We start from the raw sequence: 21,996 nt of genomic DNA, 5'->3' as shown, positions 1-21,996 counted from the left end.
GACTTCTTTAATTTCTTGGTTGTTGGACTTCCATGAAGCTCGATTCTCTGACTATTCTGGGTTATATCTGTTTTGTAGTCTAAGAATTTTTGCTGTGGTTATGCAAAGTGTGAACCATGCTTACCTACACCTCCATCTTGACAGGAAATGTTTTACAATTGGTGAAATATTTAAATTTTTAAAGTATATTTTATTATGTTGTTACAGTAGTTCCAATTTTTCCCCCTTGCTCCTCTTTGCCCAGTAACCCCCTTTCTTCTAGCCATCCCACCCCCCTTAGTTCATGCCCATGGGTCATGCATGTAGGTTCCTTGGCTTCACCCTTTCCTATGTTATTCTTAACATCTCCCTATTTCGTACCAACTGATTATGCTTCTTAATCCCTGCACCATTTCCTCATTTCTCTCCCTGCCCCCTCCCAGATGATAACCCTCCAAATGATCCCCATACTTTTGATTCTGTTCCTATTCTGGTTTGCTTAGTTGGATTTTGTTTTCATTTTTTAGATTCAGTTGTTGATAGTTGTGAGTTTATTTTCACTTTAGTGTTCATAGTTTTGATGTTCTTTTTCTTAACTAAGTCCCTTTGACATTTCATATAATAATGGCTTGGTGATGATGAGCTCCTTTAGCTTCACCTTGTCTGGGAAGCACTTCATCTGCCCTTCCATTCCAAATGACAGCTTTGCTGGATAAAGTAATCCTGGTTGCAGGTTGCCTTTCATCACATTGAATACTTCTTGCCAGTCCCTTCTTGCCTGCAAAGTGTCCTCTGAGAAATCAGCTGATAGTCCTAAAGGCATCCACCTATAGGCGACTCTCTGCTTCTTTCTTGCTGCCCTCAGGACTCTGTCTTTATCTTTCACCTTTGTCATCTCAGTCATATGCATCCTGGTGTGGTCCCCTCTGGGTCCAGCTCACCTGGGACCCTCCATGCTTCCTGGACCTATATGTCCATCTCCTTCGCAAAATTTGGGAAGTTTTCTTCATTTTTTCCAATTCTTGCTTCCTCATTCTGCACTGTTTGACTTTTTTTTTTTCCTTATGTTCCAAGTCATTGATTTGAACCCCGGTTTTCTTCCCTTTACCATTGGTTTTGTGTGGATTTTCCTTCGTTTCACTTAGCATAGCCTTCACTTCTTCTCTTATGCATTTGCCCTACTCAAGCATATCTGTCAAGCCTGTGAGCATCTTTATCACCAGTGTATTGAATTCTGCATCTGTTAGGTTGTCTATCTCTTTATCTGTGAGGTTGGCTATCTCCTGGTCACTTAGTTCTCCCACTGAAACCTTGATCCGTTTCCCCTTTTGGGCCACACTTCTCTGTCTCCTCATCTTGACAGGCCCCTGGGTTTGTTTGCCTCCACATCCCAGGTAGAGCTGTTGTTCCTGTTACGTTATAAGGGATTGAACCTTAGGGATTCATCAGTACAGGGCGACCTGTTTCACCACATTGTGGCACTGTATGTGGGGGAGGGGTGCCGCCCACCCAGCACTCGCCACTTTTCTAGGCACATCTCCCACCTCCGCTCTGGACCGGCACCCCTCCAGCTGCTGCACTGGCCATTGTTCCCAGAGTGGGTGGGTCTACAGATGTTCTAGGACTCTGGGGGCCCTTTAAACAAGCAGACTCTGCTGAGACCCGCAGTCTCTGCCTCCACCCCAACCCCCACTGGTCCACACAGTCAGAAGCAATGAGGCTTGATTTTCCCCGGTGCTGGGACCGTGAGCTGTGAGGTCCCATGAAGAGCTGAGAATGCTCCCCAGGTGTCCCTCCTGACTTTTTACAACGTGGGACTGCGCTTTTTGCCAGTCCACCGCTGCTGCTGCCACTGCTGCCATCACACCGCATCCTCTCCACCCTGACTCCACCCCTCCTACCTGTCTGGATGAGTATTTCTTCTTTATCTCTTTGTTTGCTGGACTTCCATGTAGTTTGATTTTCTGGAACTTCTGGTTGCTTCTAGTTTTGAGGTAGTTGTATTCCTTCTTAGTTGTGGAGGGAGACGCAGTGTGTCTGTCTACACCTTCATCTTGGCCAGAAGTCCTGATATATTTAAATTTTTATTTCCATTAGTAGATATTTTTTTTGCTCAGGTAGTATATCTAATTTGATTAAAAATGGAAAGTACACCATGACTGATGTGGCTCAGTGGATTGAGTGGTGGCCTGCAAACCAAGGGGTCATTGGTTCAATTCCCAGTCAGGGCACATGCTTAGGTTGTAGGCCAGGTTCCCAGTTGAGGGCATGCAGAGGCAACCACACACAGATGTTTCTCTCCCTCTCTTTCTTCTTCCCTTCCCATCTCTCTAAACATAAATAAAATCTTTGAAACAAAAATAAAAATGAAAAATAAGTAAAATTGGAAAATATATTTCTTGTTCTCTCCTTCATTTGCATTTGCAAAATTTTATATATCTCACCATGCACTTTCCCTATTTATTTTTTATACTATAGCTTTTATGCTCCTTTAGTCATTACTCTTAAATATGTAAGTCTATATCTATACAGAATATACAAGTATATTAATATTATGCATTAAAGTCTAACTTTCACTTCTGCATTTGAGTCAGAGGTATCAACATAAACTCATATTGTATGTTATTGGAAGTATGAATATATATACAAATAGATATAGAAATAAATACAAATGTGTATATATGCATGGGTTAGTAAATACATATTTTTTACTTCTCTCCACTAACATGGTCTATAAACAATGTCATTTTTATAACATATCCAGATATTGGTGTCTGTACCTCATTCCCAGAAAAAGGAGCCAGAGTTCACTGAAAAAGTGGCTAGTTCTAGAACTTGGGCAAGGTAAATAAGGTACAAACTTGAGGTATGTTGTGGTGCCAAAATAGAGCATACAGGTTGTTTTCATATATATTAAAAAACCAAAAAAAATTATAATTAACATTGCAATCAAACTAACAGTAGAGGTATTTTGTCAAAGTGATTAGATTCTTCTTATAAGCGAGATCATATGGCATTTGTCTTTCACCTACTGGCTTATTTTACTTGGCATAATAGACTTCAGTTCCATCTATGCTGTTGCAAAAGGTAGGATATCTAATGAATACAATAATGAGCAAAATAGAACCAGAGACATAGAATTATGGAATAGACTGACAGTGGTAAGAAGGGAGAGGGAAGTGGGGACTGTCTGAACGAGGGTGAAGGGATTAGTCAAAGAACATATATGAAGGACCCACTGACATGGACATTGGTGTGGCGGTTGACAATGGAAGTGGGGGGTGGGCTTGGCAGTGGAGGTGAAACAGGAAAACATTGGGACAACTGTAACAGCATAAACAATAATAAAAAAAGTAAAAAACAACAAAGTTATTAAAAAGACAAAATTTGGTTAACATCTACAGGCAAAAATATAATACACAGATTATTATTTTGATAATTGTTGACATTAGTTAGATATTTGTTTCTTAATTATTATTTCTTAAGTTTTAAGTCCCTTAATGTTGTTAAAAGTTTATATTTACTTTTTATCTTCAAAAGATGTTAGTATACAATTTTTATAATAATATGAGTTAGATCTCTGAGCACAGAATAGCAATTTACACTTCTAAACTAATGTATGTAAAAAAAAATAATTATTTCAGGCATGTATCACCTTCCTTATGCCCTCCTTGAAATAGAAATAACCCCCATTTAACTGCTAAGCATTTTACTAACCTAATGCAACTGATGGTCTGAAAAAAATACAAAATCCTAAACCAACAATAACTGGATTGGAGAGAAAGCATTTTTCAAACAGAAAAGGAGGAGATTATATACAATACAGAATGGAGGGGGGCAGAACTTGTGAGTCAAAAACGCAACATTTCAGAAAGACTTTTAAGATGGAAATTTAGTGTTGAGATGAGGATAATTTCAGGTAGCCTTCTCTCTGAGGAATTATGAAAGAGGTAAAATGCAAATAATTGATTCTAAAAAGTGTTTGTTAACCACTACCCTGCCCACATATCCCCACACACATACACTTGGGGATGTTTTAAAAGCCTGAGTAAAATTTTGAAATGCTTATTTTTTAAATTATTTTCATTGATTTTAAAGAGAGAGGGGAAGTGAAACAGGGAGAGGGGGAGATTGAAAGAGAAAGAGAGAGAGAAAGGAAGGGAGAGAGGGAGGAGAAGAAGAAAGAGAGAGAGAGAGAGGAAAACAAATATTCATTTGTTGTTCTACTCATTTATGCACTCTCTGGTTGATTCCTCTCTGTTCCCTGACCAGGGACCAAACCCACAACTTTGGCATATTGTACAACACTCTAGCTAACTGAACTACCCAGGCAGGGGTGAAAAGTTTACTCTTGACATAGTATTTCTTTAATTAGGTTTTATTTGAAGTATTGCACCTATATCACCCATAAGTATTAGTTTAAAGTAGAATATAAACAATGACCTTTATGAATTTGTTGAGGTATTCTAAATTTATGGTTATATTCAGTTATAATATATATATATATATATATATATATATATATATATATATATATATATATGGTTCAGAGTTAGGTAATCAGAGGAGTCTTACTGAGGAGGTGGAGTAAGGGATACCATTAAGGTGTATTAGGATTTTGCTTTGCTCTTTTAAGCTAGTACTTAGGAAGGCCAAGATCCTTAACGTCATTAAGATTTACATAGTCATGGAGAGAAAATTTAGAGTATATAAAACTTCCCAGAACATTACAAAGCAGATATAGAATAGTAATGTTAACTAATCCTCTCTTGCTTACTTCTCCCTCTTTCTTGCTACCTCTTTTATCACTGATTCCTTGATGCCTTTAAGTCTAACTTTAATGATAGTCCTTCAGTTTCCTGGACATTTGAGTCCTCCTTTAGTTAATATAGCCTCATGCTCACCCTGCACACCATCTCACCACTCAATGTATATTACCCAGTGCTTAGAAGAGTGCCTTCAGCAAGAGGTAATGTGTTGGACATTCTCCTTCACATTGTTCATAAACCGCTAACACTATGCTAAGTGAAATAAGCCAATCATAGAAAGACAAATACTATGTAATTTCACTCATATGTGGAATATAATGAATAAACAGAACTAGCAAGGAATGGGGACAGACTCATAAATGGAGAGCAGGCTGATAGCTAATGGCAGAAGAGGAGAGCAGGTAGAGGGATTGAGCAAAAAGAGAAAAGGATTCAGGAACATGGACAAATGTACAACAGTATGGTGACAGTTGGGCAGAGGGGAGTATGGGGGACTAAATGGTAATGGAAAGAAAATACAATAAAGATTAAATTAAAATTTTTTAAAAATTAAAAACAAAAAACAAAAAAATAAAAAATTAATAAATCATCAACAATCCTTTTTCATTTGTAATAATGCTCCGATAAGCTACTTTCTTTTTTCAATGGAGGTGGTAAAAATGTGAATGGCTTTCATGCTTAAATCTCATGTTATAAAAATATTAATAAAAGGAATAATTAAATAGGTTGGGGGAGGGGAATGAGATAAAATAGTATGGGAAAACTCTACAGAAGCTGCTAAGAAGATAATGACACCAGGAGACAGCACTTAATGAGGTAAATTGAAAGTACCTGGATTGTGTTTGTGAGTAAGTAGCCAAAGCGGGCCAGTTATGTAAAATAATTGCATGGAAATATCTCCACATTCATTCCCTAAAAAAACTCCCTATTTTTCTAAGTTTCTAAAATTTCACCACTAACTCTAAAATATATTTTTCCAGAATTATTGGTTATATAGAGGATAAACACATAAGCCTTTAGAAGTATGTGGCTTAATATGATTGATAGAAAAACATTAAAGAAAATATTTTAATTAATTCATAATATGCACACAATAAAATATGATCATGATGTGGACACTAGATTTGGGTAATTTAACTTTCATTAACAGAGTAGAAAGAAATATGTACTTAGAAAGATATAATCTATTTAAAAAGCAAAACACAATACCAATTTAATACTTATTAAAGCATTAATAAGATAGGGAAGAATTCAAGGGAAGCAAACATATAAAGTCATACTTTAAGGGTGAAGAAGAGCTTTACCAGGGCTTAAATTGAATCCACTGTTGAGAGGGAGGGAGAAAGAGAGGGAGAAGTGCAGGGAGGGAGAAGCAGAAAGGGAGGAGGGAAGGGGAGGGAGAATGACTGACTGATTTGATTGTAAAGAGAAACTGTTAGAAAGATGTGATGGGCCCTTATCTTTGAGAAGATTTAGCAGCGATGCTAATGATTAATGTGCAATTCTTTTGTAATGACATGTTAAGAAAAATACATATGGACACATAGGCCTGTTTTTTTCTTTATTCAAGAATAAAGAAGCCACACTTTAGGAAATGTGTTGTCATATTCATATTTCCCTGAAGGTCTGGCTCTTCATAGGCAGAAGCTACCTTTTTCTTGATGGGAAAACACTGGATCGGGTGAGGTTAGAAAGGAGGTTAGTATGACTATGCTCCAAGCATGGCTCACTGTTGCTCACATGGGGGACAGCAAAAAGGAAAGCTGTGAAAAGGCTCTGCAAAGAACAGAGGGACTGGATCTGAGCAATTTTGCTTTAAGAATAGCAACTTCTAGCATTCAGAGTTAAATGTTATGCTTATACTATTGTAGTTTTATTCTTCCCAAGTCTTTAGGAAAGTTTTATTAAAAGTCAGCTGATTTCTCAAAAGAAACTTTGCAGGCAAGAAGGTGCTGGCAAGAAGTATTCAAAGATATGAAAAGCAAGGACCTACAACCAAGGTTACTCTATCCAGCAAAGCTATCATTTAGAATGGAAGGGCAGATGAAGTGCTTCCCAGACAAGATAAAGCTAAAGGAGTTCATTATCACCAAGCCCTTATTATATGAAATGCTAAAGGGACTTATTAAAGAAAAACAAGATAAAAACTATGAACATTAAAATAAGCTCACAACTATCAACAACTAAATCTAAAAAATAAAAACAAACTAAGCAAACAACCAGAACAGAATCATAGGTATGGGGATCATTTGGAGGGTTATCAGCTGGGAGGGGGGAGAGGGAGAAAAAGAGGAAATGGTGCAGGGATCAAGAAGCATAACTTGTAGGAACAAATCAGACAGGGAGATGTTAAGAATAGTACAGGAAAGGGAGAAGCCAAAGAACTTACATGCATGACCGATGGACATGAACTAAGGTGGGGGGTGGGGGTTGCTGGAGCGAAGGGGATAACAGGCAGAAGGGGGGAAAGGGAAAAAATTGAGACAACTGTAATAGCATAATCAATAAAATATACTTTAAAAAGTCATATCTTTACAAATGGGATAAAGTGATATCAACAGATAAGTCTGAATAAAGAGTGTATAGATTTTTTTGTACTATTTGCATTTTTGCAGCTCTTTTATAAGGATGAAATAACCTTCAAATTAAAAAATGGAAAAAGAAAAATGTGTACCTTTAGAAAAAGCCCAATACTGTTATGTATGTCAAGGGTTAAATTCATGTAAAGCACTTGGAATAAAACCAACCACAATTTAGCTGGTTTCAAGATAAGCTTTCAGATTCTAACATCTAACAAGAAAGCTTTAACAAATCCAAATAGTTTGTGAAACTTGGGTATTTTAATTTTGGTTCAACTCTAGGGTCAAATTTCAGGCTATCCTGAACATGTGGGTTGGACACATACACCTTTCTCAGAAGTCCTATCTCCAGAAAAAAAAAAAAAAAAAAAAACGCTTTTGAATCAAATTCATTGTCTAGAGTAAGCAGTGTTTAGATACTTTAACTGATCTATTTATTTTTCACTTGTACATAGCTACACTTAGTGTATTTAGAGTCCATCTGACCTACAATATATGACTTCTCAAGGTCTACATATTGCAAAACTGGAAATGTGTTATGTAGGGTAATCCAGCACAAATTAAATAGTTCATCCCAGAAATATCTGTGCAAACATTCTAAATAAAAGTTGATACAGAAACTGTTGAAAAATAAGAACCTGAATAATTCACTTAATGATTTCTACTATATAAAATAGTAGAAAAACAAGGTAATCTGCAACTTCATGTATGCATTAACATCTGCTGCTGTCAAAAATTTAAGGCATTTTATGAATAAATATGTCAACTATCTGACCTGCTTTTGCATCTGAACTGTAACATGAATAAATATTCATGGTCTACAGAGGTAAAAATATACATTCATAAAAAAGAAATCACATATAAAAGTACTAGGAAAAAAACAAATAATCTTTAAGTAATTATTTGTTATTCTTATAAGATTCCAGGAAATTATAATTTTATAGCATTTTATAAGTCCATAGGCTATTGATTTTTACTCTGAAATTAATATATCCTTGTGTTGTCATATTAACATGTAAAAAATTCTCACTGTACTTTTAAATACTTAAAAGTATTTGCTATAGAAATTCAATATGTGGTTTAAGAGCTATTAGGGAATTATTTTGAAATACCTATCAAAGTACCACATTTTTAAATGAGTTAGACTTACTAAAGTCATTATTTCTAAGTAAACCATATAAAATGGAAATGGCATTAGTTTTCCTACAAGGAATATTTAAAAATAAGTTGGATTATTGTGATAATATCTAAATAAATTTTGGTATTTTAGATAGTTTCTGCAGTGTAGCAAACCCCTCATTAAGTTCAAAGGAAGAAATCATTTTGATAATTATTCCATGACTAGAAATATTTATGGTTCACAGAAAGTATGTTTCTCTCAAATTTTATAAAGACAAAAATATATAAACTTTTCATTTTGAATTGATGCAATTATTTTCACATAAAATAGAATATATTTTATTTGAGCTCAACATGGTATATTTAAGTTTAGAGCTAAGTATTTAGCCACATTTAATGATCATGTACTACTGGATCCAAATTTCATTTTATACTGTTATATAATAAAGACTATTGGAAATTGCCTAAAGATCTTTTGAGAGGGAATAATGTGGTGTATAAGTAATTGTACAGATTTATACAGCTATAATTTTTTATATGAACAGCACAAATTTATCTGGACCCCTTCCCATGAAATTAGTACCAAATCAAAGGTTAGAAAACATCTGCCTCCCACAATCACTGGCTTACATCTTGCACTTCTGTTCCTCTGTACACTGAATATCACACAGATCTCCTGAGTTAAAAGCATAGGAGGGATTTGCTATTTTATTGTATTTTCAACTGCACAGACATCAGTGTTTATAACAGTGTCTGCTGTGATAAAAACCTTGCTGAAAATAAGACAAATGAGGAAAAGCCGTAAGTAAGCAAGGTTCAATGTTGTGAAATACAATAAACAGAAGTAAGAAAAAGGAAGAAATAAAATAACAAAGAGACAATGACTGATTATGTTTCAGATAAACTAAGTGCTCTGCTGAGATCATTAGTATAATGCCTTAAACAATACAGAAACCAAATTTTACTCTTATTTTCAAGTTGAAAGGAAACAACCCTGCAAAACTGAACAGCTTCCTAAGAACTTCTATTTTTTCATTTCCTTCTTAAAGTTATTTTATCAAAAGCCATGCCAACTATATTTAACCATTTCTCTTTCTTCTTAGAAAATATTGACCCAATCCCATCATACCTTTCTTTCATTTCAGTTCATCCACCATCAGAAGCATAATCCTCCCAGGTGATCAAATTTCCAGGGACGTCTATCCCCATATTGTTCAATACATCTCTGTGTGGTCCCACCTCCCACCCTTCCCGTGCTACCACTCTTTTAATGAGCCCCCTGGGATTCTAATTTTGTCCTCACCAATCCCTCACACTATGTTCTCAAAAATCTACATTTTATTTGCTCTTTATTTCCTTATTCCAAGTACAACTTGGCTGTACATTAAGCTCACAATGTTCCTGTACAGTCCACTCAAAATGTATACATGTACATGTTTATCATGGGAATTTTCAAACATATATAAAACATTCATTAACCTTTTCTTTTTCTAAGTACAGATGCACAGTAACCAACATATAATGAGTCTTGGGTGATTTATAATCACTATTATTTTCTGACCCCAGACGAACAATTTTATATCAGGCATGTATCATTTCCCCTTTAAATAATCCAAAGGTTGTTTTAAAAGCATAGCCATAAAAAGGCTATTTATTTTTTCTTATATTTAGTCAGTATTAAAATCTCCTTGATTGTCTCATTTCAATAATTGTCTTTATATATTTGCTTTGTTTAAATCAGGATCCTAATAAACTCCAGAGGTTGCATTTTTCATGGTGTTTTATTCTTTTAATGTAGAACAGATCTGTCTCATCAGTGGCCCCTCCCCATAAACTTCTCCAGGAAACAAGTCCTAAGTCCTGTAGTATTTCCAACATCCTCCACTTGGCTAATTACATCACCAAGGTGTCAACATGCTCTTAACCTCTTTGCTTCCTGTAAACTTAATTGGACCTAAGGATAGGATGAGAATCATGTTAAATATTTAGACAGGGATATTTCATAAGTAGTGCTATTTTTAGTTGCTGTGCATTTCTTTTATTTATTCATATAAATATATTTAAAATTTTTTTCAATTACAGTTGGCATACAATATTGTATTAATTTCAGGAGTCCAACAGGGTGATTAGACATTCATATACCTTACAGTGATCACCCTGATAAATGTAGTACCCACTTAGCATTATACATAGTTATTGCATATTTATGGATTACTAATTTTCTATGCTATACTTTACATCCCTAGGACTATTTTCTAACTACCAATTTGTACTTAGTCCCCTTTCCATTTTTAACCAATTCCCCTAAACTCTCTTCTATCTGGTGACCATCAAAATATTTTCTGTTTCCACGAGTTTGTTTCTGTTTTGTTTATTTTGGTTTTTAGACTCCACATATAAGTGAAATCATACAGTATTTATCTTTCTCTGTGTGGTATATTTCACTTAGAGTATAAAACCCTCTAGGTCCATCCATGTTGTTGCAGATGGCAAGATTTCCTTCTTTTTTATGATTCAGTCATTTTCCATTGCATATATATTCCACTTCTTTGTCCATCTATTGGTGAACACTTAGTTGCTTCCATATTGTGTCTATTGAAAATAATGCTGCAATTAGCATATAATGCATATGTCTTTTTAGATTAGTGTTCTGAGTTTCTTTGGATGATTACCCAGAAGTGGAATTGCTGAATCTTTCTTTGCCTCTTGTTATAGCATTTGTTTTAAAGTCTATTTTGTCTGGTACAAGTATTGCTACCCCAGCTTTTTTTTTTTTTTTTTTTTTTTTTTCAGTTTCTATTTTCAGGAAATTTTTTTATCCCTTTACTTTCAGTTGCATGTGTCTTTCAATATGAAGTGAGTCTCCTGGAGACATCATATGTATAAGTCTTCTTTTATTACCTATTCAGCTACCCTATGTCTTTTTATTGGAGCATTAATCCATTTAGACTTAAAGTAATTGTTAATGGGGATGTATTTATTGTCATTTTATTATTTGATCTTTTTCTTTTTCTTCTTCTTAAAGAAGTCCTTTTAACATTTCTTATAATACTGGTTTGGGGTTGATGAACTCGTTTAATTCCCCCACCCCAGTAAGTTCTTTATCTGTTCTTCAATTCTAAATGATAGCTTTGCTGTGTAGAGTAAACTTGGTTTTAGGTCTTTACTTTTCATCACTTTGAATATTTTGTATCAATCCCTTCTGGCCTGCAAAGTTCCTGTTAAGAAATCAGCTGACAGTGTTATGGGGGCTTCCTTGAATGTAACTAATCTCTTTCTTGCTTCTTTTACAATTCTCTGTTTTTAACCTTTGACATTTTAATTATGACGTGCCTTGGTGTGGGGCCTTTTTAGGTTTATCTTGTTTGAGACTGCTTTTCCTGGTCCTATGGGTCTATTTCCTTCACCAGGTTAGGGAAGTTTTCTGTCGTTATTTCTTTAAATACATTTTTAATTCCTTTCTCTCTTCTCCTCTGGTCCCCCTATGATATGAATGCTGGCATGCTTGATGTTGTCCCAGAGGTTCCTTAAACTATCATCTTTTTTCTTCCTGCTCAGATTGGGTGTTTTCTGCTACCATATCTTCTAAATAGTTGGTTTGATCCTCTGCTTCATCTAATCTGTTGACTCCTTCTAATTTATTCATTTCAGTTATTGCATTTTTCATTTCTGACTGGTTATTTTTTTATGTTTTCTATCTCTTCTTTTAAGTTTTCACTGAGATCATTAAGCACCCTTATAACCAGTGATTTGAACTCTGTATCTGGTAGGTTGCTTGTGTCCATTTTGTTGAGTTCTTTTTCTGGAGTTTTGTTCTGTTCTTTCACTTGAGACATGTTTCTTTGTCTCTTCATTTTGACAGTCTCTGTGTGTGTGTTTCTATGTACTAGGTAGAGTGTCTCTTAGTCTTGGAAGAGTGACCTTATGTACTTGGTGTCCTGTGCAGCCCAATGATGCAATCTCCCTGGCAAACTGATCCAGATGCTCCAGATGCATCCCTTGCATGAATTATGTGTGCTTTCCTATTGTAGTTGAGCCTTGATTGCTGTTGGCATGTCAGTGGGAGGAAATGACTCTTGGGCTGATTGGTTGTGAGGACTGGCCTAACTACAGTAGAGGAACTATTGTGCAAGGACTAACCTCACGAAGCAGTATTCACTTTCATGGGGCTCTGGTGCCTGCTGAGTCTGCCCTTGAGTGTGTCATTTATGGAGGTGGTTTGGAACTATTCTTGCATGGTCTGAAGCTTTCCATGGGATACACTGGTTCTAAGGCCCCTTAGGAGGTACAAGCCCACTGGTTCTAAGGCCCCTTAGGAGGTAGAAGCCAAGGTCAGCCACTGCCCATGCCCTATCCTGGACCACCATGTATGAGCTTCAAAGTTCTTTAAAGATGGCTGCCACTTGTGCTGAGCTTGGAGGTGTCTAGGATAGTGGCAAACTGCAGCCTGCTGCCACTGAAGTTAGGGCTGTTTAGCAAGAGGTGCAGGGCGTGCCTAGGCCAAATGCTGTTTGTTTGGGGTTTGTAAACCTTGAGAGATTTTAGAAAAGTCCACAGCATGAACTAAGACAGACCATTCATATGGAAAAGCCACTGGCAGTAGCTTGGGTGGGGCAGGGTCTCAGGGAACCACCAGGGCAGGGTGAAGAGTGTTAACCAGGTTGACTGGTTTTGAGGAATGGCCATGACTACAGTAGAGGAGTTATTGTGCAGGGGATAACCCTAAGAAGCAGGATTCAGAGGTTGACTGAGACTCAAATGGAGGGTTCAGGAAAGGAACAATGGCTTCTGCTGACACTCCTGTCTGCAAATGAGCAGCCTCTCCTGCCCTCACCCTGATGCAAGACAACTCAGTCCTTCCCTATAAAGCCATGGCACCATTCAAGCTGCTTCCGAAGCATTGCAGCTCAGAGAAAATGAATAAGTCACCAAATAAGTCTGTGTGTGGGTCCTTTAGGAGGAACACCTGGATTCCAGAAGCCCTTCATCTCACTAAGCCATAATCCTTGCTGGTCTTCACAGACAGAAGTTATTGGGACATCTCTTTCCAGCACTGGAATCCCAGGCCCAGGAGTCTGATGTAGAGCTGGGACTCCTCATTCCTGAGGGTGAACTTCCATTGGTGAAATGTATTAAATACGACAAGTAGGTATAGGACCAGGTAGTTCTGTGTTGTGTTTTCTCCTACCAGTCTCAACGTGGTTTCTTCTGTATATCCTTAATTATGATATATGACTTCTGTTCAACTAGCTTTCAGGTGGTTCTCAATGATGGTTATTTCATAGTTTATCTGTAATTCTGAAGTGGTCATAAAAGGAGGTGAGGACAGTGTTTACTTACTCTGCCATCTTGACCAGAAGCCCAATTGCTCTGCATTTCAAATCAAGAGATACACCATGTCTAAGCATTTAAAAATGATAAGGGAGTTCAGATCTTATTCATCCATTATCATGTTTCTCTAACAACTTTTCACATAATTTTAGCACCCATTGAAGAGCATTTATCATTTATTCCCATTATCTACACATTTTCAACTTGAAAGAACTAAATATATTAAAATATGATTTCAACTATATAGCTACAGACATCTTAATTTACATCCAAGTATTTACAAACCATCTCTGCCTGGAGCTTTAACACATACATCCAAATTAACTTGCCAAACAGAAATATTAGTCTCTGTCCTTAACCCATAATCAAGTCATCTCAACTCAAAATGGAAATATCAGGCAGTGAGTTTCTCTTCTCATAAACCTAGGAATATTCCTTGATTCTTCTTCTCTTATTTTATATAATCTATCTATTATTGTGTCATATTGGCTCTACTTTTGAAATATGTTCTGAATATTAAAAAATCATGTTTTGAATCATTTAACCACTGTTCTTTTCTCCTACATACCAACTAAAGTGATGCTTTAAAAAATAAATCATATTTTCACTATAAAAACCCTCCTAAACTTTTTTATTTCAATTAGCATAAAATCCAAACTCATTACTATGTCCAGTCAATCATATTGTATCTAACCTGGCCTAATTTTACAAACCTCCCCTTCTGCCCACTCCACTTATATTTGTTCTCATCTTGCTCATCAAGCACAATGACTATGTACCATCAAGACTTTCATACAGTAAGCCTCACTTTATGTCATTGATAGGTTGTTGAAACTTTGGTAAAATGGCATATAACAAAAACAGTTACAACAATGGTTAATTGATACACATGAGTTAAGTTCCTACAACATCTCATCAACATTTAAAGAAATGATGTTGAATGAAACATCAAGGACCTGCTTACCTTGCTAGTTTCTATATTTAGAATATTCTTCTCAATATCCTCACATGACTCCCTTATAAAATTCTTAGTGTAAGCTCAATAGATCTTTCCTGAACCCCTCCTCCATGTAACACAGAAAACCTGCTAAGTCATAGACAATTTCTATCATATTATCATACATTTGCAGAGCAATTATAATTATCTGAGTTTGTCTTATAAATGGATTCATTAATTAATTCATGAATATATTTGTTCCCCAAATAAAATATACATTCCATGTGGTTAAAGAATTCTGTGCTTTTCATCCTTGAGTCTAAACAGTGCCAGACACATAGTTTGTAGTAAGAACTCAATAAACTAATTGTTGGGTGATTAATTTGCAATAAAATATTCATTCAAATAATGTGCAAAGATAATTTTCTAATGATCCAAAAAGTACAGGATATGATAAATTTGATTAACATTAAGCTGAGAACTTCTTAAATTAAACCCAAATGAATTAAACAAATATGGACTTCTCACCATAAGCTATGATAAAGTTCAAAAAAGAACATCTCATAAATAACAAGGACTCTAAAAAAGTTCTGCAAACAGGATTATTTTAAAATAATAGGATTAAGGACACTCTGGCCAAGATGGGGACCTAGACAGGCACGCTGCATCTCCCTCCACAACTAAGAAGGAATACAACTACCTCAAAACTAGAGACAACCAGAAGTTCCTGAGAATCAAGCTGCATGAAAGTCCAAAAAACAAAGATATAAAGAAATACTCATCCAGAGAGGTAGAAGGGGCGGAGAGGACATGGTGCAGAGGCAGCAGCAGGCTGGTGGAAAGTGCAGTCACACATTTTAAAAAGTCAGGAGACACACCTGGGGAGCGCTCCCAGCACGAGACCAGACCACACAGCTCATGGTCCCAGTGCTGGGGAAAATAGAGCCTCATTGCTTTTGACTGTGCAAACCAGTGAGGGTTGAGGTGCAGGAAGAAACTGCCTGTCTCTCAGCAGAGTCCGCTTGTTTAAAGGGCCCCCACAGTCCTAGAACATCTGAAGACCCACTTACTCTTGGAAGGATGGCTAGGGCAACAGCCAGAGAAGCACCAGTCCCATACGGAAGTGGGAGAAGTGCCTAGAAAAGAGGTGAGTGCTGAGCAAGCAGCATTGTTCCCTCTCAGATCCCTCCCCCACATACAGTGCCACAACGTGGTAAAACAGGCCACCCTATACCGACAAACACCTAAGGTTCCGCCACTTACAACGTAACAGGAGCAACAGCTCTACCTAAGACACAGAGGCAAACAAACACAGGAGCCTGTCAAGATGAGGAGACAGAGAAGTATGGCCTAAAAGAGGGAACAGATCAAGGTACCACTGGAAGAACTAAGCAATGAGGAGATAGCCAACCTAACAAAAAAGGAGATAGCCAACCTAACAGACACAGAGTTTAAAACACTGGTGATAAAGATGCTCACAGGCTTGACAGATATGCTTAACTATGGCAAATGCATAAGGGAAGAAGTGAAGGCTATGCTAAATGAAATGAAGAAAAATCCACACAAAACCAATGTTGAAGGGAAGGTAACCAGGGTTCAAGTCAATGATTTGGAATGTAAGGAAGAAAAAAACAGTCAACCTGTACAGAATGAGGAAACAAGAATTGAAAAAAATGAGGAGAGGTTAGGAACCTCTGGGACAACTTTAAACATGCCAACATATGAACCACGGGGGTGCCAGAAGGAGAAGAGGAAGAGCAAGATATTAAAAACTTATGTGAGAAAATAATGAATGAAAACTCTCCAAATTTGCCAAAGGAAATAGACATACAAGTCCAGGAAGCACAGAGAGTTCCAAACAAGCTAGACCCAAAAAAGACCATACCAAGACACATCATAATTAAAATGCCAAAGGTTAAAGAGTGAATCTTAAAAGTAGCAAGAGAAAAGTAGGGAGTTACCTACAAAGGGGTGCCTATAAGACTATCAGATGACTTCTCAAAAGGAACTTTGCAGGCAAGACGGGACTGGCAAGAAGTATTCAAGGTGATGAAAAGCAAGGACTTCCAACCAAGATTATTCTATCCAGCAAAGCTATCACTTAGAATGGAAGGATAGATAAAGTGCTCCGCAGACAAGGTAAGCTAAAGGAGTTCATCATCACCAAGCCATTATTATATGAAAAGTCAAAGAAAAAGAACATCAAAACTATGAACACTAAAATGACAACAAACACACAACTATCAACAACTGAATCTAAAAAATAAAAACAAAATCCAACTAAGCAAACCAGAATAGGAACAGAATCATAGATATGGAATCATTTGTAGGGTTATCAGCTGGGAAGGGGAAGAGGGAGAAATGGCGAAATGGTGCAGGGATTAAGAAGCGTAATTGGTTGGTACAAAATAGATGGGGGAAAGTTAAGAATAATATAGGAAATGTGAAGCCAAAGAACTTATATTCATGACCCATGGACATGAGCTAAGGTGGGGTGGGATTGTTGAAGGGAATGGGGGTGCTGGGCAGAGGGGAACAAAGGGAAAACAATGGGACTACCATAAGAACATAATCAATAAAATATACTTAAAAATATCATAGAATTAAGAAAAGACTTTTGAGAAAAGTGAAAATTTTCTCAAGTATATTTTTGCAAATAGTTTCTCTGTCTTATTTTGCAAATCAGTTATGACAAAATATATCTTAGTGAAATAGTTTTTTATAACAATTACACCCAATATTAAGTATAAAAAGAAAGCCTATTTTATTACATGTATTTTTTTATCCATAGTTTAATACATATAAGGTAAAAGATACAGTTTTAACCTATCTATACTTTAATGTATGTAGGATGTAATTTAAAATTTTTAATGTTAATATAAAAAGTTCCAATGCAAGCTTACTATTGCTAAATACTATTACATTTTATTTCTTTTTTAATTTTTTCCCTTTCTAATACTGATAATATATTTAATTTAATTAAAATTAAATCTACCTTGAAGGCTGTTATTTTTCCAGATTACATCTGATAGAAAAAATGTCAGGAATCATGGAAGATACATAGGCTGTGTGGCAGTAAATGTGTTTTCTTCACTCTTGACTAAATATACCTAAATTGGGGATGGGGAAAGAGGAAGCAGACTGAATTTTCCTCAGTGACACTGTTATAATTAGGCTCCATCCGATACTCTAAGTTTAACTGTGTGTCACATAACATACATAGCCTCTGTGTCTTTTCCTCAGATGAGCTTCCCTTATATGCCTTCTATTATTGGGTTCAGAGCAGAAACAGAATTGCCTTGAAAATGGCACAAATACTTGACTGCTTACAAGTTGTTGAAGACTGTTGCACTTTGGGATAAATGCCTTAATTATTTTAATGTGTTTTGTTATTTATAAAATAAAACGTAGAGTCATCACCATATTTCATAACTATTTGACAAGATTGTTATGTAGCTCATATGAGATCACAGACATAATATATGAATAACTGTATAACTGTTCATATTGCTATTATTGAGTAGTAATAGTAACAAATAACTTACTAGAAGGGAATGGTCAGTTTCATGGTATCTTGTTCCAAGTTCAATTTTGAGGTACTCTGTAATACCAAAGAGCATCTCTCTGTAGGAATAGGTTTAACTTTAATTTACTTAAGTTCTTTTTACCCCTAATTATGATAAGGGTTTGTTTTCCCAAGGAAATACCTATCTCATCTCGGTTCTGAATTATATTATATACCCAGCATATCAATACTACTAGATTAGACAAGGTATATTATCAAATAGTACTTTAAAAAAATCATTTTAAATGAGGGACTAAATATTAGGGTAGTTAGTTCTATGGTTGTTGAAGATACTGTACCACCAGTCAAGGAATGTGTTCTGAAAAAAATTAATTGCTTCCAGGCCTAGTTGTCAGTTTCCATAGTGATGAGATCATATATTAAGAACTAAAATATTTAATTTTTTATGATAATGTTTTTGACAGTTTCTTTTCTGAACTGGTTTTGAGTTGATAATATATCCATCAAGCAACTGCAGATGGAATGAACATTTATCTACTAGCTCATAGCTCAACTGGCATACTCAAGGCATCCTGGGACAGAAGACATACTCATTTTCAGACTAAGACCAGTAAGCAAGCTCCTGATAAGACTGCCTCATGACTGATTCATGTGGCTTGTCATACATAAATAACTACTGTTAACTAATATGAGAGTTAAAAACAAATAAAAAGATTAAATTAGCATGTAACTGATGTTTATTTATTTGGCTGAAGTTCCATATGTTGCATTTTGTTTAACACTGGAGGTTGGATATTTGATTTTGAGTGTCTTGGTAATTTTTCTAGAAACATTTCATTTATTTAGAATTAGCTGAATCTAGAACAAATCAAATAATGGTTTCATTTACTACCATAAGTATATCCAGAGTTTAAAAGGTTGACATCTAAAAACATAACATAATGACCTCCATCATCAATCAAACTGTAATTCATTTAAAATATATATAACCATCAAAGGAAGTATACTTTCTTACAAACTTTGCACAAAAATAGATTGTACTAAAATTCAAAACATTTTTTCCCCACAAGCATATATTAGTCAGTCATTGTATCGTCGGCAGCCGTCCGTCTCGAGAGACGATGGTGTAGCTTCTTAGGAGTCTATCTGCACTGCCGAGAATGGCTGTGCAGTCCGACTCGGGAGTGACACAGTATCTGTCTCCTCCCATGTTGAATCGACATCTTGCGATGACGCTGGAGTGTCCTCTCCAGTGAAGCTGAAGCTACAGAGCCTGGGCAGGGTGATATGGAGGGTCTGCTGTTGCCCATGCAGCAGACCCCCCCTCTCTTCGCAGCTGAAGGGTCCAAGGGAAAGACGGAGTCAATACAGCTTGGCTTCAGGTGCGCCGCAGGAGTTGCCGGTGTTGACTACAATGTCAAACCGCCTTAGGGACTCCGGCTCCGGATTTTCTGTCGGGGTTTACTCCCTTAGCCTTTCCCCTGAAGAGGTATGCCGCAAGGCAGCGGAGGTTTTATGGAGTCAGAGTTTTCCTTCTCTGAGTCATTGTATAATGCTATCGAATTTAAATAATTGTAGATGTTCTTTATATGCAAAGAGAAGACCTCTAGGTCTTTTAATGTTGTTGTTCTAGACCCCTTTACTCCACTGGAAAAGGGTGTTGATATAAGCATTCAAAAGCCTCTGGATGCTCTGTTCCCCCTGAACAGTGCTGGACACAGAGCAATCATTCAGTACTGCTAAGAAGGATCTCAGGCTCATGGGCCTCCAAATCTCACTCGTTGCCTAATGCAGAATTCCACCCAAATCATCAAAAGCTCATGATCCCTGTTCACAAAGGTCCCAGATACCACCATTTACCTCAAGACCGAGCTCCCAATTCCACATATTTAATTTTAACCCACTGTAACATTCAAAACACTCTCATGCGTCAAACAGCACTTCTAGGATGTGGGGATACAAGGTCTGTATGCTGACCGAAAGTCTGGATGCCAAATTAAACTAAAGCCAAGTTCACTAGAAAAACATAATTTTCTTAGGAGCCTAATGCACGGCCCCAGAGACCTGGGATAGGAGCTAAACCAAAGGACCATATAAGTACTGCTCTCCACAGGAGCAACACCCAAGGTCTGGCCTCGGCCTGGCGCCCACTTACCTCCTCTGCAGCTCCCGTGGCAAGGGTCTGGTTGCCCTAGGGAACCCAAAAGTAGAGTGGAGTGGAGTGGAGTGCAGTGGAGGGGAGTTGGGTCTGACAAGGCCCCAAACCCGAGTTCTGACGCTTCCCCACCTGCTGGAGTGCCGAGGTTCCTTCTAGGCGCTTCCAGAAGTACCTGTACATAGCAGTCACATGACCGATGCTGGGTGGGGCCACACAGGTGGTTCAATGTGAGCACGCGGTCTCAGCTGCGGTCCCTTTTACCTTCCTAGGCCTTGGTGTGGCAGTGTAGTGTCTTTTGGCTGCGTTCCCGCTTCTCGTTTTCTAGTTAAGTCTTCCCTTCCCATCTCGATGCTTTCCTCCACCCAGTGGTGCTGGAGTTGTAGGGTGTGCTTTGCTTTTTGGTGGTGCTCGGGGTAATGAAACGGGGTTCTGACCTTGCTTATGCTGCAGCTGCGCTCACTGGACTTAGATACCAGGGGAGCTCATGCTGTTCTTCCCCCTTGTCCCCCTGTGACTCCCTGTGGTTTCCGTGGTGTACCTAAAAACCAGAAAATGATTTTCATATCAATCCCCTGGGCCTTTACTGCTCCTCAATCTTATCCTACCTGCCTATAATTTCTGAGGTTATAAACCCAATATGGAAGAAAGTATAGCTTAAGTGACCAAGTTGTTTATTAGGTACATGCTGTAAACTTGGGCACCTCCTCCAGCTACGCCGGGTTCCTTGCTTGAGCTCCTCTAATACAGCCTCTCTGGAAGTTTTCATTTCCCCATCATTAGGCAGTGTAGTGACCTAATTTTATAGGTAAAGAAATAAAGGCGTTATTGTTGCATGATTTATGAAAATTCACACTTTATTAAAAAATGAACTTCAGTATAATAACCAAAAAATTATGTTTAAGCTTATTTTATGCAAAAATCCAAGAAAAAATCAATAAAAAAGCCATAATGGAATGGAATGAATCAGGATTTCTATGTCAGACTCCTGTGTGTGCACTTTTGTCCCCATTATTTGCTAAGAAACATTTCATTAGACTAATGATAATGTTGGGTTCGGATTTCAGAGTTAATGTAAGTGAATATCTGTCTTCCATGAGTCAGCATGGCAGGAGGAAGCTAGAACATCCGTTTGACACTGAAAACTGACAAGTGTTTTTCAAAGTCAGTATTCATTTACTTAACCAAAGTAATTTCTTATCTCCATTTTGAAGTAAAATGTGGAGAGAGAAATAGATATGTTACTCTTGTGAATCTTGTGAATTTTTTTTTTTTTTTGCAGTTTTAAAATAATTTATTTGTGAAGGAAACATTCTTGGATTTAGAGGTTGGCAGGTAAGGTAAAAGCTTTTCAGTTCACTGAAATAAAAAAATCAAAACACCTTTTATCATAGGCACTTCCCTTATAAAAAAGCAATCGCTTAAGAGCTAAGCACAGCAGTCTGGGCACAATGGGCAGGTGCCTGGCCATCAGAGTTGGTGGAAGAGGTTCTGGGAAGTGGGGGTGATTTGCATTTCTAAAGCTTCTTTTGTGAACCCTAATTCTGAAAGCACTTCACTAAGCAATGAACACCACCATGGAGAGAAGACATACTGTCACC

Source organism: Furipterus horrens, unplaced genomic scaffold (genome assembly GCF_987537825.1).
Source record: "Furipterus horrens unplaced genomic scaffold, mFurHor1.1.pri manual_scaffold_9, whole genome shotgun sequence".
NCBI lineage: Eukaryota > Metazoa > Chordata > Mammalia > Chiroptera > Furipteridae > Furipterus > Furipterus horrens.
This window is presented reverse-complemented; position numbering follows the sequence as displayed.